The sequence below is a fragment of the Petromyzon marinus genome, chromosome 46, assembly GCF_048934315.1.
Source record: "Petromyzon marinus isolate PM22_M1 ecotype Great Lakes invasive population chromosome 46, UKy_Petmar_22M1.pri1.0, whole genome shotgun sequence".
Classification (NCBI taxonomy): Eukaryota; Metazoa; Chordata; class Hyperoartia; order Petromyzontiformes; family Petromyzontidae; genus Petromyzon; species Petromyzon marinus.
In genome coordinates, this window is record NC_133712.1 from 10,079,923 (window position 1) to 10,105,254 (window position 25,332).

The window sequence follows — 25,332 nt, forward strand, 5'->3', positions numbered from 1 at the left end:
CAAAACCATCGTAACAATGACGACGCAACGCCTACCGTGCGTCAATGGATAAACAACCATAAGGCATTCACACAAATACGACGTACAGTGCGGGGAACTAAAGTGAATGTAAATATAAGGCCTCCATCTCGTATTCGTCTCTTCGTGTGACCCTTGCATAACCCGTCAGCCGCGAGGTTCGCCGAAGAGGCACCGAATATCGAAACCGATCCAGAATTTGCAGCGGACCTTATTGAACAAACTGCTGCCGATCTCGAGTCAAACCGAGCAAAATTTTTTTTTGTTGCACGGGTGACCTATGGACGACGGGATTATCGTAATCTACCAATTGCCATAAAGTCAGCGTCTACACACGAAGAGCCGAAGTTAACCGAAGTTAACCGCGAGGATTATTGGCGCGTAGTGAGAGAGGGGGGGGGGGTACATCCGTGGGATCAATGCTTTCCAGCAAACTGTGTTTGTGTACGCGCAGGCGAATACTGAAACCGCCCATTCAGACTTTAAAGGGTCTTCACTCTCAGATCGCCCAGACGCCTTTAACTTGGTCACAAACAGCTCGCGTGTGATGATGCGAAGGCAGTGGTTTGGGAAACGGGAGCCGTGAAGGACGTTGTGACCCCTCGGTCACACCAACACACACACACACCTATGTGTGTTAAGCACTGTGCAAGCTCGTGCAGTGTATGTTGTATAGATATTATACTGTGACACGTTATAGTCGCAGTGTACTGACACTCCCCCGCTGTTTGTAAGTGCCTGGAACCAGTGCCGGATGAAGCTAGTCCGGGGCCTGTAGCATGTTATATAGGGGCCCTAAGTAAAAATAAACTCCTTAAAAAAGTAAAAAAACAACGGTTTTATTTTAAAGTGCACTAAAAAGTAAATAACTCGATTGGACAACGGGAAGTTGTTGACTCTCCGATGATAAGAGTCACGTGGCGCCTGCTTCTTGGGCGAGGCCATTCCAGAGTTTAAGGACCGCGGCGTTTTTGACCTGTCCAAATAAATATTTAATTAATGAGCCGTCCATACAAAATGTTAATTGGTTTAAAAGAGCCAATTTATTAATTGATGCCGATTTCGATTCAGGCATGCGTTGTCACCGGATCTGAGTACGTGTGCACAATTTGGACTTGACTGGACAACAGTAGGTGGAATTAATTTTGATGACAAGATTTGACCACGACAAACATAGGAGTCAAGTAAAACCGTTGAAAAACACACAAATATTACAATAAACATTTTTAACTTGCATAGTAAAGTAATTTTTAATTTGCTATACGACCAGATAACACGACACATCGCTAACCTTAAACACCCAGTCGTTCATAAAAGTTGAAGGCGGTATAGTACTATAGTAATAGAGCAAGTGCAGAATCACTGGAACCGGAATTGATAGCTCGAAAGCATTTAGTGCGGGGCCCTTGGAAGTGCGGGGCCCGTAGCTACGACATTTGTAGTACTACATGTAGTATTACATGTAGTACTACATATGTAGTTACTTTTGCTACGAGTATCTCACGCACGCGCCCCACGAGTTCAAGAGAGTGTTCAATACTCATTCCACGCACGTGCCTGTCAAGGTACGAACATCAAATCAACGAATACGCCTACCCAACGCGTGTTCATTTAAAGGACGCGATATGAAGAGCGACTTACCACGAGCGCGGACGGCATCAATGAGACGGTCACAGGTGAGTGGAGTGTGCAATAGAGGGCGGCATCAATGAGACGGTCACAGGTGAGTGGAGTGTGCGATAGAGGACGGCATCAATGAGACGGTCACAGGTGAGTGGAGTGTGCGATAGAGGGCGGCATCAATGCCCAACACAAACTTGTCCCTCCTGAGAGGGTTGAGTGGGGGGAGGAGTGTATGTGGGGGGGGGGTGTGTGTAGGGGGTGAGTGTGTGTGTAGGGGGGGTGTGTAGGAGGGGGGGTGTGTAGGGGGGTGTGTGTAGGGGGTGTGTAGGGGGGGGTGTGTAAGGGGGGTGTGTAGGGGGTGTGTAGGGGGGGGTGTGTAGGGGGGGGTGTAGGGGGGGGTGTGTAAGGGGGGTGTGTAGGGGGTGTGTAGGGGGGGGGTGTGTAGGGGGGGGTGTAGGGGGGGGTGTAGGGGGGGGTTTAGGGGGGGGTGTGTAAGGGGTGGTGTGTAGGGGGTGTGTAGGGGGGGGTGTGGGGGGGGTGTGGGGGGGGTGTGGGGGGGGTGTGTGGGGGGGGGTGTAGGGGGGGCGTGGGGGGGTGTGTATATAGGGGGTGTGTGTAGGTGGGTGTGTGTAGGGGGTGGGTGCTTGTATACGGGGTGTGTGTAGGTGTGTGTGTAGGGGGCGTGTGTGTAGGGGGTACAGGTGGTGCATCGGCCAGTCATGTCAGTCAACCCATGTGGCACCTGGGTCTGCCCCGTGACCTCCTGCCAGCGGGCGTTCGACACTTCACGTGGCCTCAACGTGCACATGGCCTGGCACAAGCGTCGTGGTGATGTCACCGCCACTTAGTGGCGAATGGCGGTTGTTGTTGTTGTAGGGTGTGTGTGTGTGCAGTATAGGTACTCGTGAACAGCACTTGCCCCAACAGTCTGTTAAGGCTATACGGGGGATCTTTGTCTTTGTGTGTGTAGGTGGTGGGTGTGGGGATCGGTGGCGCTTTGGTTGGCGCACTGCGCTATGAACCCGGCGACCCGAGTTCGTTTCCCGCTCACAGCCACCAACACCCAGTGACGATTATCTGAACCGGTTATGAGCCCTCCCTCTGGGTCGACTCGGCCTCAAATGAGTACCTGGGTGCGATGTGTAAACATCGCCACTGGGGAGACAAAGGCGGCCGTGCGTGGTTCTGGCAACCCATCCCCCTCGTGTGCCGTGCCGGCCTTCATATGTGCTCGCTAACAGCACTTGCCCCAACAGTCTCTTAAAGTATATACGGGGGATCTTTGTCTTTGTACGGGGTCGGTTTGTGTGAGGAGCGGTGGCGCTTTGGTTGGCACGCTGCTCTGTGAACCTGGCGGCAGGAGTTTTGATTCCCGCTCACCACAACCAACATCGGTGACGAACTGAATTGGTTCGGGCCCTCCCCGAGGTCGACTTTATACTCAAATAAGTAACTGGTGTGGTGTGAAAACGTCATGCAGTTGGGAGACAAAGGCGGCCGGGCGTGGTGCTGACCACATTACCTTCTCTCGTGTGCAGTGTGGGCCCAAATGTGGGTTGGCACTCCGCTCGCAGCATTTGCACCAATAGTCTGCTTAAAGTTACCAAACCGGTTATAAAATAAACGGGAGCGCCCGTGGGGTGTCCTACGTACAGTTAGATAATTTAAGGAAACCTGGTACAGTAATTCCTCGAGGGAAAACAGATGCCAATTGGTTCACTCTGGAGTCATTGTGTAGCGCGCGCGCAAAATAGTTCACAGACATAAACGACAAGATACGGTGGGGTCTAGCTACAAGTTACTAGAGTTACTTGATATTGCTGCCTTCTCTGTAATTGCATCGTCGTGTCCCATTGGCCATGGCTATAATTGTTAAGGCACGCACACACTGTGAGTGGCTATTGCTTGTGATTTCTGACTTGTAGCATTGTCCCTGAGTCAATACTTTTTTTTGTCAAGGCCGATGATCATTTCGCTTCGCCCGGGAGGGCTTCCGTAGGGTTGCCGGACGATCACGATGATTCACGGACCAATAGCGACCGCACTACCTCCAGATGGTAGTCGCCACGCGACTTAAATACGCCGTCATGTATTATTGAATATTTGTGAGCCCACATTTCATCCGTGGATCCCCGATGCGTCAGAGTAAAAAGGCCAGACACTTGGGGTTTACGGGCCAATTAAAAGAAGTGAGGCGTACAAGACAGACTTAAATGGTTGACAACGATTCTCATTGCCTCGTGAGCAATGGCAAAGAATTCCAAAGCTTGGTAGCTGCACAGTGGCAGGCAAAATCGCGATCGCCCCAGGAACTTTGGCAGTCCTTCGTAGAAGGCGATCTGAAGATGTCGGGGACCTTGCTGCAGTATAAACATTCATTCTTGGAAATTATTGTGTCAATAGAATACAAACACAGTGCTCAGACTTAGATATTTCTTGACTCGTCACCATAAACAATTACGTGTATTTATGAACGCGCAGTGTTAAAAACATGAATAACAATAGCATAATTAAGGAGAATAACATTATTTAAAACTTTACATGTTCTTAGCAATGATTCTCATACTGTATAGGACTCTGTTTCATTACTGCATTTAACAAGGCCGCTGTTTGAAACACCAGTAGAGCCAGCTGGTCCCCGAAATGAAGAACAGTTGCAGTTTAAGTTCGCCACAAACGTTAAACATTACCTTCACGTGATATAAATGTGAGTTCAACAAAACCTCATCAACACAATTAGAGTTCCTTGTCATTTTTTTACGCGAAAGGAAATCACATTTAAAGAGCTCAGTGAGGTGGCACGTGACGGAGAACGGTAGAGTAGCTGGTGTCCGAAATCAAACGGAGATACACATACAAAGTAACATCAATGTCTATTGAAGGCCCTGACTGATGCACAAGGACATGGTATGTGAGCAGTCTGAGACTGGCAGTATGTATCACAGCTTCTCACGACACGATACCATGCCAACATGTCTGTACCAAGAGCCCAGTCTGCCCTAACTTAAGATTCACTTGTTCACTATAAGACTCAAAATAGTGACTTCTCATCAAATCTTTTCATTTTTCCAGGTTAAGGCACACTGAGCTATACAGCTCGTTTTCAGAAGCCACCTGGCCGTCACAAACGATAGCTCAACGAAGTGGCTCATCGCGTGGAAATGTATAGCGGCCAAATACTCGAGACATTGTGTGATTTCTACGTGGAGGGGAAAAACCGGAGGACCCAGAGAGAAAAAAAACACGCGACCATGGGGAGAGACACGCAAACTCCAAATATACAGGCGTAAGGGTCACGATCGAACCTCTTGCATACCAGGCGAGGGACTTAACATCTTGAAATAGATTGGCACTCATGGAAAGCCATTCTTATGCTAAACGGATGCTTCATTATGAAGAGGACTTAAAAAAACGCGGTTTTTTTTATTACATTCAAGCACTGAATATAAATACTTTTTTTTATTTATAAAATCTGTTTATCACGTACTCCTATTAGCTTTTTCAGACCAATGTTATCCTGCAGCAGTCTGACTTCTGATGGGACCCAGAAGGTCGTGACGAGTCTGGAGTTTGCCATCTGTTATCGCAAGAGCACTCCACCTAAGCAACAGGGCCCTGAGTACAAGACGTACTCGTTTAATTCCTGACCCTATTACCCGCGGTTCCTTCTATCTGCGGCAGGCTGTAGGGTCTGCCCAAACTGCTATTATCCGTGGCCCTATTTCTTCCTATTCGTAATTTTGCATCTGATGTATGACGAAAAGGCATACAATTTGTCTGCAGATTTAGAGGAATCATCCTATTATATGCCGGTTATCACGAAATTGTATCCCGTGGATGTGGAGAAAAATCACAGATAACCCCATGGATAAGATGCCCAATATTGATCTTACCGATGTATCATGGCAGATAAGGGTTCTCCTGTACATGTATTACCCATAATGCCTTATAACAATGCATAATGAGCTAATTTATTACGAGCTTGTTTACCTAAATAATGAACCTTATGGCGGGCCCCCCGGGGTCCCGAATAAACGGAAGTCAAAATCGTTAAAAAAGACCCCCTTCACATTCGTGTTAATTGTAAACACACATGCGTGTGTTTACAATTAACACACATGCGTGTGTTTACGCATTCGTGTGCTTACAATTAGTGTGTTTACAATTAGCCGTCATTCAAACCCAAGACTAACTGACCACGTGAATGTCATCTAAGCTTAAACAAGCACAATGCATTCCACGGGAAAAAGAAAATTATTACGGACTGCAGTTTTTATTCAATTGAGCACGCAGTCATTTAAATGCATCACGGGCCACGCTCATTTGTCTTGGTGTGAAGCATAGTTGCCGCTGAGTGTTTTTAATGATTGCTTTGAGAATTGAAACAGTTATTTTTGTTGTGTGATGTATGAATTACACAGGTCAGGAGACAATTATTACACGGCTCTCTGTCCACGATGCGACCATTGTGTAGTTTTTTTTTAAGTACATTGCTGCATTAATAATAAAAAAAAGATTACATTACTTCCAATGTGTTCATTTAAGTGCATAAGCTGTACTTAAATGGACACATTTGAAGTAATTTAATGAAAAATATCCATTGAAAAAGAGTGCATATTTCGGCTTTTCCAGCTACTCTCGTTAATTTTCACACGTGTGTGTGTGTGTTTTTGACACAAACATTCCACTTACAAGCCACCGTTGGCATGAGATTAGCAGAGCAATTCATTAGAAGCACCCACTGAAATACTGCAGTGTGTTTTTTTTTGGCAAACACTTTTAAGAACATTACGGTTACACGCAAAAAAAGTCCTACCCAAGCTAATGTTATGCTAATTCAAAGGCTCAATTTGTCTTGCGAAAAGAACAACGAATGCACGGATGCCAAGGGTTACTTTGTGGTTTAAAACATTCGAAATAATGAAAAATTTGAGTGCATTCACGAAATATTCCATTCCTAAAACGTGGGTGGAATGCCCCTTGTGTGAGCAATGTAGCTGGTGGACACATCCTCAATAAGACCTTGGGCACTGTTTTCGAGTGTGTCCAAGGGTACTTGCGCATACAAACATATGCAGTGATTTTCCCTCTAGATAAATAGTGGAAAACTGCCCAGCCTCTTTTTTTAACAGCTGGTGATCTGGAAAATACAGTATGTCACTCCGAAACATTTAACACAATAATACGAATGTCACTGATATACCGCTTAAACGTTGTCTTCACAATAAACCTCAGTACCGTTTTGTATACCTCTAAAGATGCAGCCCTGAAGCTAACTTGCTCACACCGCTGCTAGAGGAGTTCTCTAGAGGGAGCCCCAGAGAGCCCCCTTTCGAGGGTATTTGGCCTACTCTTCTACGCTGGCCAGACCGTCTTGGAAGACATGGAAGTACCCACATTTTTACAACACCGCACGTGACCTGCCGAACGATCGACAGCATCTGTGGCGTAGCTGTTTTGTGCCGCTGCTTGGACAACAGAGAGGCGGCAGGGTTTTAAATACGTACTGGCGTTGTTTCAACTGCCGCTCAAGAAGATATCCTCAGGATTGCAAGTCCAGTGTGCTTACCATTTCACCACGGCAGCATCTCTTACGCAGCATTGTGTATTCATTCAAAAACAGTGAACATCTTAACTCGGGAACGCCGCGGGGAGTCTCAAGACTTTTTTTTAGGAGGGATTCATAGCGCAATTACTCTTTTCTCTCCATCACGTACAGTTTTCCATTAAGTTTAAATGCATTATGTTAAGAAAGTGTTTCAATATTACTGTATATTATATTCATATACGATATAAGTCGGTCTCAAAAAAAGAACATTGTGCTGACCTACCGCACTGATACTGAACAGCACGCTACCGTGTTTTTGCACGATGAATGCTTTATGTAAATGAAGTTCATACGAACTCCACAGCAGTGGAAGAGTGTTAATATAAATATTTAAAATTGCATTTGGCAGATGTTGTGCGTGGCTCTCTGCCAAAATCCAGGCTTTAATTTAGTTTGACAGGAGCGCATGCAAGCCGAACACGCGTGACGCACGCACACGCGTGACGCACGCACACGCGCACAAGCGCGTGCTTGCATATTCAGTCGCGTGACCATTACTATTTTATGCGCAGTGAAAATTATTTTTCTAACTTTACACACGTATTACTTTTTTTATCCCACAGCGTTGAAAAAGACATTCTTAATTGTAATTATATTTTCAAAACAATGTAAGCGTTTAAAACCGGAAACTTTAGGGTGCGTTATACTGGAAAGAACGAAGTTGTAAACTGAGTGTACCAGCCTGCAATAGATTAATGTGTCCGTTCGTCCGTCCCCTTTCAATACTTTAACGAAGTGAAATCTCGTGCTGTTGGGTGTAAAATCAGCAATAGACAGCGCAGAGACTTGATATGTCTTATTGCACCCAACATTTTGAAGTCACATTATCTCATTTGCGAACTTCTACCAGCCCACCCTGCAGAGACCTGTTTGTGGCAAGAGAACAAAGAAGACCCCTCCACAATTCGCAGTGATGTGGAGGACGATGGGATCCGCGATTCCTGTTGACTGCGATGTTATCCACACATTTATTTTGCTCACCCGTTGGGAAACATTTCTCAGGGGAGATAAACAGAATTTTTTTTTTTGCTGATGAACTCCCGAAGTGCATGCTGGGAAAAAAGGGCAAGTCAAGACCAGCAGATAAGCTGCGGGTTAAAAGGATGAATCTGCCGGGGAAATCCTCATATCCGCAAAATAATGGGAAGCCATTCCACAAATCAGGATGATAAAAACCCACAAATAATAGTAATAGGGGCACATACAATAAGAGTTGATGGGGATCCGACAGCTCCCACGGGCAATAGGAGTTTGTCGGGTAATAGGTGGCAGATAAGGAGTGTTTCGCTTCATCCAATATTTTTGGTGCGCTATGGTTATGTTGCTGAAACTGATCCAAGCCATGCATCTTTGAAGTCAGCAGACTTCTCGTGTTTGAAAGAACCTGTTCGCCGTTTTTTTTTGTTCACGGAATAAATTATTCCGTAAAGCCACGAAGAGGGCGTTGTGCGACTCGAACACTTTGTCCTTTTTGAGGGAATTTGTTTTCAGCTTAAATAAAGCCAGCTTGCAGAAGTGTCTATAATAATGACGTAAAAATGCATTGCATTACAAATTTTTGTGTGTGTTATATCAGAAGCTGCTGCCATGGTAAAATGGCTTGCCTACCGGACTTGCAAAACGGACGTCAACCATTCGATCTCCCACCCAGCGGTACAAACGGCTACACCGCAGATGCTGCCATCGCTTGGCAGGTCGAGTAAAGTGTGGGCACTTCCATCTCTTCGAAGATGTCTGGGCCAGCATGCAAGAGTAGGCCTAATATCCTCGATAGGGCCTCCCCAAGGCTACCTCTAGAGAGCTCCTCCAACAGTGGCGTGTGAAAGTAATTGCAGGACTGCACCGTTACCGTTTGGTATATAACAATTGTGCGATAGTGCAGATTTTTTTTTATCCATGTTTACAATCCCTTTACAAAAACATAACCATAAGTCACATACTGCACTACAGCAGCATCACAGCCCTCTTGCCTTCAAAGGTCTAACCACAAATGTCAGCCAGGTTTTAGTTGCATGTAATCTCCCCATGAGCGCGTCACTCGGTAGCTACTTAACGTGTTGAACAAGTCCTCAGTTGGGCCAGGGCCAAATTCAATTAAAAGAGACGAAAAAAATGATTTATCTGTGCACTTATTGAAACCGTGGCCTTGATCCACATGAAAGCCAAACTGAATTACAGCTAACTCTTAACTGGAACCCAGAAACTCCAAAGTAACAGCTTAAGGGATCATCTTTAGACATAAGCCACCCTGCATTCACATTTTTTGAGTAATGCACTTGCAATAAAGAAGGGTTATCCGCAGTGATATGGGGGACCAATATTCTGGATGTTATAATCCGGGTGGGGTTATCTACATGTCAAAAAGAGTCGCCACATTGAACATTACTCTTATCTGCGGGGAAAAAATCCTGGATAACCTGCGGAAAATAGGAGTAATTTTTCACGCAACTCCTCTTATACGAGAAATAAGCAGCTTCGCAATGCATTTTTGGGTAAAATACAGAATAACCAAGAATAATAGGAAGTGATAGGGGCCCGTGGATAATGAGTTTTCCGTGTACCTTACAGCTGGAGTCGTGGGTAATATCGCCACGGTTAAGAGTTCCCCTTTCATGTACATAATTAAAATACAGGCAGTGTGTGTAACGTAAGAGTGCAAGGGCCGCCAGAAGGAGGCTTGGGCAAAGGCTGAATTTGCCCGGCCCTCACGCAGGAGAGGCCCCCCCCCTTTAACCCACCACAGGCCCAATGTTCTGTTGCGAGTGGATGAGGGGGCCGCACGTGGCATTCTGCCCCAGGCCTCCAGGAAACGCCAGGCCTCCAGTAACCTCCGGGCGTCCCTGGACAGCAACCGTACACTTGTATTCGTGCAAACGCGCGTTGAGAAATGCGTATGACATTCCTGTTGACTTTTCAGTTCGTGTTACGTTATTACTATTTTATGAGTATTTTTTTGTTTACACACACTGTATATTTGAAAAGATTTTCAGCAAGCTTGATTGGAGAACATGATGCCTTAAAAGTTAATAATTTCAGTCATTACAAGTTAATAGCTTACCTATTTATACCCACTTAAATCCTAAAGGACATTGAGACATTGCTCTAAAAGGTATATGCATATAGCATATGTATATTTCCATGTAAAGCAACAGTGTGTGATCTACATAGATTGTATGGCTCCCTAAGAACTCAATTTATCCGCAATTATGCGGGGGACATTATATTGCTGTTCCTATTATCTGTGTAGTCACGTGAAAATGTACAGAAATTGTCCGCAAAATAAAATAACATTGACTAAATGGGTATATTTTTGGAAAATAATTCCACTTTAACCGCATTTGCACGATGGAACAAGAGGACGAATAGGGGCTTGAAGTTTTGGCAGGCAACTTTAAGTCCCGTGGGTAATAAGGTCATGGATGACGAGAGGGCCTGTCCAGAGGAGTTCTCTTGGGCTCCCTCTTATCGAGGCTCTTTTTTTTCCAGGAGTGGTATGAGCAGGTAATTGCAGGGCTGCCCCTTTACCTTAATAAGAAGGGTTCTATGCTATTCAACAAAAACACCTCTATTGCACAAAATATTGCGGTCCAACAACGCTTCGATGAACATGATATAGGGAATCGCATCAAAATGTGTATGAATCAATGTACCGCGTGCAAATGTGTAATGTCGCATGGACAGTAATGGATTCGTGTTAAAACAAACGGAAAGAGTTTTAAATCGGATCGCAATCCTCAATCGGAGCAAATTGTTGCATCGCAAACGGGAAAGGGAGGCGTACCAAACGCATTGCGACAAACTCAAAAGGTACGAGCACACAACACAATAATTTCAACATACTCTTCTTTAAAGGTAACGTGTAGAAAATCAATAACTCACCTTCCAGGGTAAAGGTTTGTTCGTAGCTTTCCAAACAGACTATATGGTGCAAACAATGGTCAGTGGTCTACTGGCCAAGGTTATAAATTTCACACGGGCATGCGCCAAAGTCTCAACAAAGTCGCTGTGCTTATTCACAGCGGTTACTCAGACACTACAGAAAAAAAAACCTCATAAAATACACGTTTTTTTACTTCAATCACCCACAACAATTCAGATTTGACGACACCGTAAAGTTGTGTATTGTATACTACTAGTGATGAAAACTTTTTTTTCAACTAAAACTATTTAAATAGTACGTTTAAAGCCCTCTTGTTAATTCCACCCCTTGCATGCTGTGTGGGCCATGAGAGTAGTTTGAAGATATATCACCGTGCTGGTCAGAGGGATTGTCGAGGGGTGTGCCAAGGGGAGGGGGGGGATGGTAAGGAGGGGGGGTGAGACTTGATTATGATGGTGAGCCTGCAGGGAAATTGTTTCACATCGTACCTCATAGAGGGCCTGTTGCCCCGGCAACAGGAAATAAGAGACAGCTGACACTTGCATTCTCTTTTCACAATCCTCGACGTGAAATATAATTGGCGAGATAATATTTTCGTGAGGTTTTTGTTGTTGTTGTTCAAATATACATATATATTCTCTGGCGAAAGAATTGCATTAACAGGAGCGTACATTGAAAAGTTATAGCGATTGTAAATTAACCGTGTCAGTATTCTGTATTCGTTATTCCCACCTCTGGTGTCGCTTTCCATTATTACATCTCCCAAACTTCTCATTCTTCAGCCGTTTCACGTCATTCCGATGTGTATTTGTTACATGGATTATTCCGTGTAGCCAGTCACCCAGCTAGTTCTGGTGGTAACGCCCCACAGCTACGAACAACAGAATTATTGTTGGGGTGGAGAGGAGCCCAGCCAGCAGCCAGCCAGGGAACTCTAAGCATATATTATTATTTGTTTAAGTAGTAGGATTATTTACTGTTGCGCTTTTTGTATGTAAGTATACTGAACTTCTTTCGCACCATACGTAGCCAGCTGCGCTAAACGGAGGTGTGCGGTGAAGGACAACAGCCTCACTAAGGCACCTCCGATTAGCACGGACGGCTACGTACGGTGCGAAAGAAGTTCAACATGCATCACACATACGAAGTCTGAGGACTCTTTTAGGAGGATCATGTCAAGTGTTCGCAGTGGGGGGGGGGGGGGGGGGGGTGATGTTGCTGCTGCCGCTGCTGTGTGTAATCCCAATTGAGTCATTTGCAGGTACATTGTCAACGTCGGTATGTGTGACTGACACCAGTTAGAGTGTGTGTGCTCTTAGCGGTGGGAGGAAAACGTAAGAACCTGGCGGAATCCCATGCAGAACAGGCGGGGAACATACGAACGTAGGAACTCGACACCGAATAAACGGAGAACACATGAACATACGAACTCGACAAAGAGCATTCGAACATATGAACTCGACACAATCACATTCGAGCATATGAACATACGAACTCGACACAGCGCAGAGGGAGAACATACGAACACGACAATGACATGCGCCCGAGTCAGAAGTTTGTTCTTCATGTTATTGGCATTTCGAGTGTAGTTGACATTGCCATTGTTATTATCAGCTTGCTATTTCAAATAGATTGTATCTACACTTATGAGTATAGTTTTTACTGTTTATGTACACCGCTTTGAGATATTTCGATATGAAAGGCACTTAAAAATCAGAGCTTATTTGTTATTCTACATTGTAACCACAGACTTCTTGTTGTGAAGCAAAAGTCTTGACCACTGCACCACCCTGCCACCCACAACGCAAACGTCACAAGATAAATCCATCCGTACGTTATATCAAGATGCAATGTGTAACTGAATGTGGTTGCAATTGTATGCATGTCTTTCTTTTTTTACATGATGTGCGGTGTTTTCATAATTGTACGATATGTTACGTAACCTGAAACCCTAACACGGTCAACAAAACTGCCTTGAAAGCAAAATATATTACGGGTGATATTTAGTCCCATTGGACTTTCTTCAAAGAACGTAAATTACTTCATGTGGTAGTAATTATACACCGCGCTGTTACTTTGTGTGCTATGAAGAAGGCCTATTTCATGAAACGTCATCCATCTTATATATAAAAGGGAAATTTGTGAATGTGTGTCTGTTCGAAATGTTTATCATACTTCCCGACATGCAACAAACTTCAAATTTGGCATGTGGGTAGCTTCCAGACTGTATGCAATGCAAAAGTATAAAAAATACTTTTGTATTGGGGGGGGGGGGGCGCAAAAATTTATATATTTTGCACGGCAAGTGAGCGGTGACGTCACATCTGTGATGTCACCCGCATGCGGCAGCGTCACGCAGTGTGCCTACTGACGTCACGCATCCCCCCCCCCACCCTCCGCATAGGTAGTGTGTTAATCCGAGACAAGAATCCAAGTTGGAAGCTTTCGTGACTGCAATGATTCATACTCTTTTGTTTATCACTTGATACAGCTATTTTTGCTGTGACTGTTCCACCTGAAGACGGAAGCTTGCGTTGCCTCCGAAACGTCGTGATTTAATTTAGTTGTTTTCATTTATTTTGTTTTACCTACGTGACTTTACCGAAAGAAAAAAAAACCCAAAGAGTAAGAATCCAAGTCTCGGGCGAAGCCGGGTAGTAAAGCTAGTATAATATATATTCCTTTTTAATCCACCGTGTAATTGACGGATGTGTTGACTTTTTGTTGTGCACCACTGCCAAAGCAAGATCACCAAATAATGTGGTGCATGACCTTGGGCGTGCGTACACACCTGTGGGGAGCGGTAGTGTGGTGGTTAGCGCTACGCCGCGCTACGAACCCGGCGACTGGCGTTCGATTCCCACTCGCGGTCAACACCAGTGTCGATTATCTGGGCCTCTCCTAGGTCGACTCAGCCTCAAATGAGCACCTGGTGCTCTGTGTAAAAAAACATCGCCACTGGGGAGACGACGGCGGTCGGGCGTGGTGCTGGCCCACCCACCTTCCCGTGTGCCGTGCCGGCCTTCATAGGTGTCCGTTAAGGCTACACGGGGGATCTTTGTCATTTTTGTTTGGTGCACACCTGTAGGGGAAGTGGTGGCGTAGCGGTTGGTGCACTGTGCTATATCAGCCCGGGGCAACTTCAGGTAAACATTTCCAGCCGACAGTAGACCTGATCGCCGAGTGATATCGGAACTTGGTGCTGGGCACCCCCACCCCACCTCCTCCCCCCATATATCAACTCAACCCTTGAACCACCTGGTACGGTATGTGTACAAAACATCAGCACTGGGGTCGAGACAACGGTATCCCAGCCGTGATGTTGGCCATATCTCCCACGCCGGCCCTAAAAAAGGTGTTGACCGCCTGGGCTTGCCCTTCCCCTATGGCTGTAAAGGGGAATGCAGCGTGATGTTTGACGTTGCGCGAGTTGCTGTTTTGTAATGGAATAATTTATCCCAGTGCCTGGAAACTGGGCATAGTTGTAGCCAAGGTCGTTCAGATTACCTGATAGCAGTTGTATCTGGGCGCTGCTATTACTCGAACACAAGGTTAGAGGAACTTATTCTGTGTTTATACACAGAAAGGTACAAAAAACAATGCCATTTCAAGGAGGATAAGTACGCCCTTGGTAAAGATCCCATATCTTAAAATTATATATATATAATTTAAGGTCAGAGTGATTCATACATACTGTATATATTATTTTGATGTTAAGTCATCATTGATTTAATTAATGTTACGTTATAGTTTCATGGTTACGTGATGTATGTAATGCCCAATATTATCAAACTCCCTTACATAAGTACCTATTTCTAGGTACTGTAGGTACATAAGTACCTACAGTACCTAGAAATATTTAGTATCAATAACAATCTACAGCCCTTGGTAAATCCACTGCTGGATGAAGGCCTTACTATAACCGCAACAGTCACAGAGGTTTCAATACAATTCAATTACATTTTAAACAGCATCTAAGATACATATGTACGGTATGTCAAGTCCCTGTACAATAAAGCTGGATGTACTCAAGAGCGAACAGAGAGGCGTATGCATATACATTATTCAGAGATGTACGCATGATTTGAGTCGGTCAGTCATAGAGGAGAAGAGGAAGATCTTGAGGGGCATGGACTTGAAAGAGTGGCAAGGGAGTCGACAGCATCGATGGCTGGGGGAGAGAATTCAAAACTACAGGGGACAATACAGACGTAGCGACCGCCTCACTGGGTAAAGCTTGACTGCCCACACAAACGTTGGGCCAACGGTAGCCCAACGTTACATGTTCACTGGGTTATTGTGAATGGATGCACGTTGAACCTCTTTCTCACCGTCCGTAGCCAACCGTGCTAATCGGAGGTGCGGGTGGAAGGACAGCAAACTAATCATAAAAAGCAGTTCCAAAGAAATTCATTTTCAATCTAGATTTAAAAGTGCCTTCGCGGAGCGGAGAGTACATTCCCAGTGAACACGCAAACGTTGGCCCAACGTTTGCGTGCTCACTACTGGGTTGTTGTGAATGGTAACATCTCTCGTGGCTGCAGCAGTCAGATGAACCATATTGCAATGAAATATATTCATTCAAAATACACCGATTCTCACACACGTGGTGTGCGATGCACGTATCGCGCCCTTAGGAATCAAGATTAATTGTTGGGTCGATGCGTTGTTACACCCCATACGCGAAGCTGTCACGTTCTCGAGAATTATTGATCTCACCTTGTAAACTACGATTGGGGAATCCCGACAGGAAATGTTGTTAAAAGCATATGGGACATTACATTTCAAAGTAACATGCTAGACGAGCTATGTACAGATATAAAAGCAACGCGATATGTGCATCACCACTCTCACGGCAGGTTTATTTTTTTGCCGTTTCCAAAACTGAGGCTAGAAATGAACCTTTGTGTTATTTGCTTTCACCAGGGTCCTGATCTGAGGCCGACTAAAATGACTTGGTGACAATGCCTCGTGAGAGGGGAACACCTCGCGCAAGACGGGAAGGTTGACACCTCGAGTAAGGTCAGGGGGTCGGCTCAGCTCATCATCATCGTCACTCTGGCACGTGGGTTAAGTGAATACCACTCTGTGGAGAGTCAACGGGGCTCGTCCCAAAGACGAGGAAGCTCCCGAGAATCCGAATGTGGAATGTCCACCACTGACTCGGGACTGCCATCTTAGGCGAGTGCTCGATTTACTTGAGCTTCATAGCTCATCGGATTTGTCCAGGATAAATAAATACTGTGATTCAATTTCTGGAACCTTTTCAGGTGACATCTCATCCACATTACGGGTGCTGCATTTTCTTACACAAACTACTCAGGAAATGTTCTTTGGATAGGAGTAATATTTTTCGTAAAATTCCCAGACCTGGAACATGGCCACAAATAGGCACAACACCATATTTTAACAATGTGATGATTATTTTTGGAAGTCACGAGTAACCAGGCTGCCACCATCAACTAATGACTCTCCCGTCTCAAACAATTAGTGAATCGTGACTCCAGTTGGCATCCATTTGCAGCTTTCAAGAACCCCAGGGACATCTCCCCCCCCCTCCCCCATTGGGCAAAAACTGATGCCACGGGAAATTAGTGGTTTAGGGAGCCTCTCGCATGACGCACATTTATGGATCACCCAGCAGGCTGATTATTTACAAAAAAAATTTATATTCGCGAAACATTTTTCATGAATGAAGCCTCTACTATGGCAGCAACACCTTCGTGTGTATGGGCACACGAACAAGTACACCTTTGATTCATCACAATCAACCTGTTAGGTCTGGAGGCCCTATCAGCAACACAGACTCTGCACTATTATAGAGGCGTCACGGTGGCGAGGAGAGATTATCTCCATCGCCTGGTACTCAGGAGGTTTGTGGGTTCAATCCCGGTCCCTTTCGATGCCAATTGTATATTTGGAGGTCGTGTGCTCTCTCTCTCTCCCCATGGTGGCCGTGTAGACGTCCTCCGATTTTGCCCTCATCCACATTTAGAAACAATGCGTTTAGATTATTTGTCCGCAACTGTACATCGCCACGAGTAATATAAGCCACTTCGATGGTGAGCTATAATGAACGATTCGTGGTCAAGTCAATTTTATTTTTGTTAACATATGTGGCGCTGTTTCTGGCACAAATCTGCCGCTCAATGGCCGCTTTTGAAAACGAGAAAATAGCTCATCAGGGCTTTTAACCTGGTCATACAAAATAGTTTAGCTCAAAACTGCCCAAAGGTATTCGAGACAGTTAGGGATGCAGACCTGGGTGGTTTAATGACACCGTCTGGAGGGCAGGTAAAACCGGAGCACTGGGAGAGGCACCAAGAACAAAAATCAACTATGGGCCATTTAGATTTGAAGTTTTCGTGACTGCAGGGATCCATACTCTTTGGTTCTTTCGGTAAAGTCACGTAGGTATAAAATAAAATAAATGAAATCACGACGTTTTGGGCACAACACAAGCGTCCATCATCAGATGGAACCACAGCAAGAAAAAAATTGCTGAAGTGGGCAAAAGGGCTGCTGTAACAGGAGGCTATATACCTATATAGCCTCCTGTTACCAGCAGCCCTTTTGCACCCGAGACGTCGTGATTTAATTTATTTTATACCTACGTGACTTTACCGAAAGAGCCAGAGAGTATGGACCACTTCTTGAATGTACATCGGTTGTGTTTGGCCAAAGAACCACCAACGATTGAAATGGTGTGGAGAGTCCTCATCCAATAGTGGATTGACAGTGGACTTTAAATTATTATTATTCCCCCATTCCTCCCCCTCCCTTCCCCGTAAACACCATGAAATGGTAACCTTTTAAGCAGTAATTGCCCGCCTCTAGTAAAAGTCCCCCAGGAATGCCATATCATTGTTTTTGCCTTGTGCAGATAGTGTCAGCATCATCAGCGGAATCCCTTGTGTCCATTCCCAAAGGTAGCTTACACTTGACTTGTCATCATAAATTGGGGTGTGGGAAACAGCGGTGGGGAATTGAGCCCAGCATCGGCATTCCCTCTAGGAATAATCACTGCCAATTTTGTGGGGGGGGGGGGGGGAAATCCCATACGGAATTCCCATAGGTTTCAGTGACTTTTGTGTCCACTTATGGCCATATTCTGCTGTTTTTTGTTTTAATTATTATCCTGATGGTGCTCCAGTATGTGACTTGTGATTCTGTTTTTGTAGGGAATTTAGAAAAAAAACAAAATATACTTCATTATCTTGCCCTACAGCAACAACATTTGCATATACCCTAATAAGAAATCAACGGGGCAAAAGCGCAGCCCTGAAATTACCTGCTCACGCAACTGCTGCCGGAAGGACCTCGAATCGAGTGAGTCCTAGAGGGTATATTTGGCTCACTCACATTGTCCAGACGTTTTTTGAAAGAGGAGGGAATACCCACACTTTTAGCCCACCACACACAACCAGCCCATTTCTACTGCTGGGTAGAATGAGGTTGGGGGAACACAAGACACGATCCTAGGGATTGGGAGTCCACTGATCTAACCGTCGCACCACGGCATCACCCAACGTCCCCATGGGAATGATCTCTTAACGGGCATTTTTATTAGATTGTTGCACAACCTTCACTCTAATGTTCAAGCTTAAACATTAACCTTAAATGGCTGTGTTACAAACACAATACTTTCAATGTTCTGAAGACATCCGAGCGTGCGATATGGTGGTTAGAGCACTTGGCTTATAGTTGGAAGTATCTGAGTTCAAATCCCAGTTGAGGGCAAGGCTCAGCCAAACATCACACTGGGGTTGATAAAGTTTGGAACCAATTTGTAGGAAGCCAAATTTGGTTGGTCTATACATTGACGTAGCCTCGTCATCGGAAAGTGGAATTTGTGCCAGTGTCTCAGAGCTCTGAACACGAGATGAGAACTGCCCCTTAGTTATTAAAGTTGGGAAAACACAATTTAACTTTGATTTGAGTACGTTGCTTCAAGCTTTTTTTATTGTAAAAAAAGTATTGAGAAAAATACATATCAACGATGCTGTGAGAATTTCCATGTCGATGATGAGGGCAATTAACATTGCACCATCTAGTTCCAGTCACGTCCCCAATCGACTGGCCTTGTTAAAAAAAAGAGAGATTGGCACAGCCAATTAATCAATTTGCCACGCAATTATCTCATGCCGGCAACTTGCTACACCGGCCTGCAAATGTGCAGGCACCATCTGCTTTGCTAATGGTTAACAGCGAGAGATTTTTTGGAGGAAAAAAAACTATATTGTACAATTTATTTCTTTGTTTGCTCCATAGCAGAGGATACCGTGTTTGATACGCCTTAGAGGTGAGTTAATTGCAGCCTAGAAAATACCCCTCCCCCCCCCACCAAATAATAATATAAATTACTGCTTGTTAAATTAAAACGGGGCTTTCCCTCCGATTGCGAAAAAGCTGCCAAAAATATTCATGGCAAGATGGCCCTCTATGGATGTGACCTTTGTCAAAGGTCTTGTCAAAGTCACGTTTTAATGTCCTCCGCGCCTTTTCGGTAACAAAAAATAAAAATTCCCCGTCACGTGACATTTGCAGTCACGGTTGAGGGGCCAGAGAACAGATCAATACAATTTGTTTGAATTCATAATCGATGTTGTTGGTGCATTCAAATCCAACTTATTCTTTTAATGATGAGGAAAAAAAAACATTCACAACAGGAACACGTGCGCAGGCTGGAAACAAATAATATTTAACGATACACAAAGGTGTGCTGCTCACAAACAGCAGAAAAGCACGACTCCCATCGCGCCTTGCACGCTCGTCATCTGCGTATACACGCTTTCTGTCCTGTCGAGGCCAGCTGCTGGGAAGAACTGTACAGAGTGACCAACTGAAAAAGAGTAAAAAATGTCACCTTTCCCAACAATGCTCAAGTTATTAAATCCAAATTTCGATTTAAAGCTTTCGTGACTGCAGGGATTCATCTTCTTTGTTTCTTTCGGTAAAGTCACGTAGAATTATTATTTTATTCTCATTCTACGTGACTTTACCGAAAGAACCAAAGAAGATTATTAAATCCACTTTTGCCTTTGCCCTAACAGTAGCATAGTGGGAATACTGCAGTCAGCTGGGTGAATGTGGTCATAAATATGACGGTATACCCGCAATGTTACCTTTATTTCCACACAGAATAGCCTAAATAGCCCACAAATTATATCATAATCATCAAGCACGATCGATCTGCTGCTGGACGCATACCTTCCAAGATCTGATAAGACAAGACTGAAGGGTGTACACAGAGGTTGTACAAATGCTGGCAGCTGTCTCTATCCAGTAATAATAACAAACCACCTTTTTCCACTGGAAAATCCAGCCCAGAACCAAAGCACCATACGCTGACCTCGCAATCCATCTCAATATGACTCAAGGCCAAGCAGGGCAAAGAGGAAAGGCATAATGATAACGTACATTGCATGGAGACTTCAGTGGCACAGTTCAGCTTCTGCAGTGGAAAAAACCGGGCTGGCTCGGCAAGATCCCGGCATAGCCCCGGTATGGCTTGGTTGTACAGGGTTGCCATATATATGTCATCAGAGCATATGCGAGTTTGCATGTTTTGCCACAAGTACTGTGTGTGGTTAATGCGGACTTGATGCCTTGTAAAAGGTATCTATTTGGCGTTTGAACATCTTAACACCACCTGTTTTATTGCCAGAAAGGGAAAAGCCGAATTCTTATTTTGTTTCATCGTGCTTGATATTGGCAAAAAAAAAAGGTTCCGTAGATATTCAAGCTTGAGTTGACATAGGGGGAGGCCCAGCAATTGCAGCCCTGCAATTGCTTATTGATGACTCGGCTAGTGAAAGGGCCTCCGAAAAACTCATGGGTATTTTGGCCTTCTCTTGCATGCCAGCCAAATCTCTTCGAAGACGTGGTAGTACCCACGCTTTACCCCACCACATTCAACCTGCCAAATCGATGTAAGTGTGGTGTACCCATTCGTATTGCTGGGTGAACAGTGGGGGGGGGGGGGGGGGGGAGTGGGGGGTAGAAATTCAACTGATGCTGACTGGGAGGATTGCGATTGTCGGTGTGTGTTAACAGCAGCATACTTTATATATCAGCACTTGTAATCACATCCCACATATACCTGATTATATATATACGCAGATAATAAACAAATGCAATTTGTATATATATTAAATAATCCGGCATCCCACCTCCTCGTACCAGCTGCAGAATATACAATTAATGAATAAATGTTGGGGATCAGCCAATGTTCTTTTGCCTTCATTGACGAAATTTGGCATGGGAAGTAGAAAACACGTATCAGCTGTACCGCCGGCTACATTTCTCCAGTCATCTGCAGAAGCGAATTATGAAACACGTTTTGATCTTCAGAGACCATTTCATAGCTTCCAGCTAATACAAAGAACGTGTGCCACCTTATTAGCGCATCAGATGTGCTGCCGCAATTTGCGGCTTTAATAAACCGAGGTTGTTCCAAACTCTAGTCCTAACAACCCACCCACCACGGTCCACCTTTCAACCTTCACCGTACCGTGAATACACAAATTAAGTTGCATGCACCTCATAATTGGTAAACACGTCTTACATGGAACACATGGGGTACTGATTATAAGCAAGTTAGAGATCCCGTGTTGTGTATTTGTCTGCGTTGTGTCTCGCATTTGGGAGCCATGGTGTTGTGGTGAGCGCAACGCGCGACGAATCTGGCAACCCGAATTCAATTCCCGAATATTTGAACCGGTCCAGGGCATCCTCTGGGTCGACTCAGCCTTAAATGAGTGCACTGGGGAGACAAAGGTGGCTAGGCGTGGTGGAGGCCACCGTCTCCTGTGTGTGCCGTGTGGACCCTTAATTAGGTGCTCACTAACAGCACTTGCCCCAACGGTCTGCTAAGGCTATACGGGAGATGTTTGCCTTTATTGTCTCGCCTGATGCAGATAATGCACGGACGCTCATTGTTGTTCTCTAAAAAATAAACCCAGTACTGTCCCTGTGAGTTTATAAATTAAAACTACTATTATTTTAGTAAGATGCATGTGTATGTACAGCCCTTTTGTCAATCCACTGCTGTACGAGGGCCTGCCCATCCCGTGCAGGTCATGGGACTTATTTGACCATACTTGACCACTCTGGCCTTTGCGGGTTGGTCAAGGTGGGGAGTATAGATGTGACAGCATAGAAGTTTAGTACAACACTGGATGTGGCTGCACTGCCCTCTGCTGCCCATTAGGTAGCCCCACAGCCTATAGCACCTGTAATGGGTTGTGGTCGGTATTCCAAGCACTATCCAGGCTCATACCTGCTTAGCTTCTGGCGTATTCGGGATAATTTGGTCACGAGCAGTAAAACGCATGGCCATGGAAACTTTGAACTCAGTCTACAGCGTAACTAAATTTAAACGGTCTGCATAGCATTCATTCTGAATGATGGGAAATAAAGCTATTTATGAACATAAAACACAAGCACAAATATATAATGACACTAACACTCAACAACTCATTACAACAATGCAAAGCCACTTCTTGTTAAGTTACACTATGTAACACAATTTTTGTTTCCGGGGTCTTCGTGTTGTTTTTTAATTGCTTATGCCTAAAAAGTATAGTAAATGGCTATTATTCGTCCCAAAAACTTTGCTTTTGTGACCAGGGCTTAATGTGAACGAAAGACACAAATGCACACCGCACGTTTTCTCATTGAAAATAGGTACATTTCAAAATGTCACTGTCCTGCTCACAAAAGCAAAGTTTGTGGCGAATAATATCCATTTTCTGTACTTTTGAGGCATAAGCAATTAGGAAGTAACACTTACAACCCAGGGACATTATTTGTTGTTGTAACACAGTGTTCACTTCCTGCCATCTACCAACCACGGGAGCTGCCATCACGTTCTGACACTTTTTTTTTAATTCCCCGTTTTGGGGGACTATTTTTGGATGACCTTGGCAATGCGAATGTTCTGAAACTAATTGCACACCTGGTGTGCTACACCTCGGTTCAGATGAAGAAGGTAGCATCCCCATTGGGGATCTGACAGCTGCCCACAATCATTTCCTGTACAGCAACACTCGTTTCTCCGTACTTATCTGCTGCACCGCATATGCTTGGCCAACATCCCGTGGCAATTCTGCAATTTGGTTAAGCAGAGCAGTGCACAGCAAAAAAAAACCTCTTTATATTAAAGTTTATTTTTTGTTTTGGGTTAGATTGCATAAGCGTAAATGTGTCATTAACCAGCTACTACGAGAGGGAGCGAACATTTTTGCGCGTGTGACAAGTTGAAATGCTTATCAGTTCTTTATTATCCGTCCTTCCGGGTGGATAATAGCAGTACGCAGAACGTTAACAGCAAATTCGTCACATTATCCGCTCAAATTGACCCAGATGTGCTTTCCCGGATGTAACATCATCCATTCTGTTATCCGCACTTCTTTTTGTGGATAAGAGTAAAACACGGGGGTTAAACACGGATAATAGGATCCGCCCATTAGCACGCCCACCTTATCATCATTGAAATGGGTTTAATTATGCAGTGTTCAAAAGCTCATGGGTTTATCTCAGAGATGCACGCGAGCTTTGTTTGCATCGATGTGTTTTTTTTTTAAGTCAAAGAATAATTATTTCCCAAGCGAGCGTGGGTCAGTGCCCATCTTTGATTTACAGCATAAGCCAACGGGTGGAAATTCCACGTTCCTATGGCGACGGTGGATGACTCCAAAGGGCAATCAATGTTGACGTCCCACAAAGTGGTTCTCGTAATATCGACCCCTTCGAGGGATGAAGGGGCGTTGTTGACACTACCGATTTAAAATCACAACCTTATTATTCACAGCCACGTGGTCTAAATGCAGCTCTACCCGGCTGAATATTGCGTCCAAAGTGGCCGAAATAAGTTGCACTGTTATTTAAGTTCCTTTCCGGGACTCAATGCGAAATGTTCTCAAGAGCCACATTATGAAAAAAAAATCAGCTAAAAATAAAAAAAACATTTCCGTTGGGCGTTCACAGACACAATCGTATGTACTGATCGCGCTAAATAATACGTATTGTTATGATAACACGCTCAGCCACATTAATTTTCTTTTACCACGTGGAACTTACAAACATGTGCATCACGAACAAAATGTGCTAAACAACATATCTGTTCAGTTTTGTTATAAAAGTGCCAGTACTGTACCGGCTAATTAAAAAATATATAAAACCACGTACCCAACAGCATTTATTCATTTCCATATCCTACACAAGAGGGTTCTGTTGAAGGCACACATATGTAGACATACGCTGCATTTTGAGTAACTGCACGTGGAACTTTGTAGTGTGTTCTAATTCGCACCTCGTGTTGAGCGTGAGTTCAGTTTCATCGCAGTTACTCATGCAAAACGCAACCACTGGTAATTCTTGCTAACTCGTTCCTTTTGAGCGACTGGAAAAGTTACTGCTTGCGTGCGCGGCTTTATACAAACGCAAGTCAGCCGCCACCACAGTCATCACACACTACCTGCTTCAATGGCATTTAAATCAAGTCCTTGCCTGGTGCAAAAGAAGGCTGGCAGCAATCCGTGTCGAGTGGCGGAGTGTCCGGACTTCGCTTGCGACTTCGCGACTCGCGACAACCCCCTCCGGCTTTGAAATGCCCTTGTGGGAGCACAAGTTTGACCACAGCGATGGGGATGGCTGGCGGTGGCCGTGTGTGCGTGCGTGCGTGCCGCGTGCCGGGTGATCGCTGTCACCGCATACATCCACAGAGTTTCCGTCCTTCGTAAACGCCCATGACAAACCTCAACTCCTGAGCCAATGAAATCCAAACATTAAACGCCACACCCATTCCCCCCCTCTCTCACTCGAAGTCATTACTATTATTACTCTTACCCCTGCGGTATTTTTTGTTCAACCAAGATGACCTTCTGTGAAGGAAGGCAGGGTTGTATGTAAATGCTAACAGTGGTGATTGCAGAGAACCAGCGTTCAAGATACCGTATTTGGGGTTTTTTTTAGGACTCTTGGGAAACGTGTATCGAGCCCGTATCTCGGCAAAGTATGAATGGGTTTTAAGGAAGAAGGAAAGAAAAGACTGCAACGGTTTTGAAACTAGATATGATTACCATTGTTTTGTCAATCCACTGCTGGATGAAGGGTCACGGAGGTTGTGTGACCATACTTCAGGACTGCTTCAGATAATACCGCTGGTGTTGGCAGTGGCCGGGCATCGAGCTCATGTCAC

At 44.8% G+C, this 25,332-nt stretch overlaps 1 protein-coding gene across 2 annotated transcripts in view; it reads right to left on the minus strand.

The window, feature by feature from the left end:
* The window catches only part of LOC116952215 (monocarboxylate transporter 2-like), a 67,731-nt gene extending 42,797 nt beyond the window's left edge, over positions 1 to 24,934 (minus strand). Inside the window, exon 1 of one of the 2 annotated variants that reach the window (XM_032971350.2) lies at positions 24,642 to 24,934. The gene's annotated coding sequence lies outside the window, so the exon portion shown is untranslated. Of the gene's footprint in view, positions 1 to 1,659; positions 1,818 to 24,641 lie in introns of those variants that run through there. The other variant, XM_032971351.2, reaches the window with a different exon arrangement.
* Positions 24,935 to 25,332: the final 398 nt, after the last annotated feature.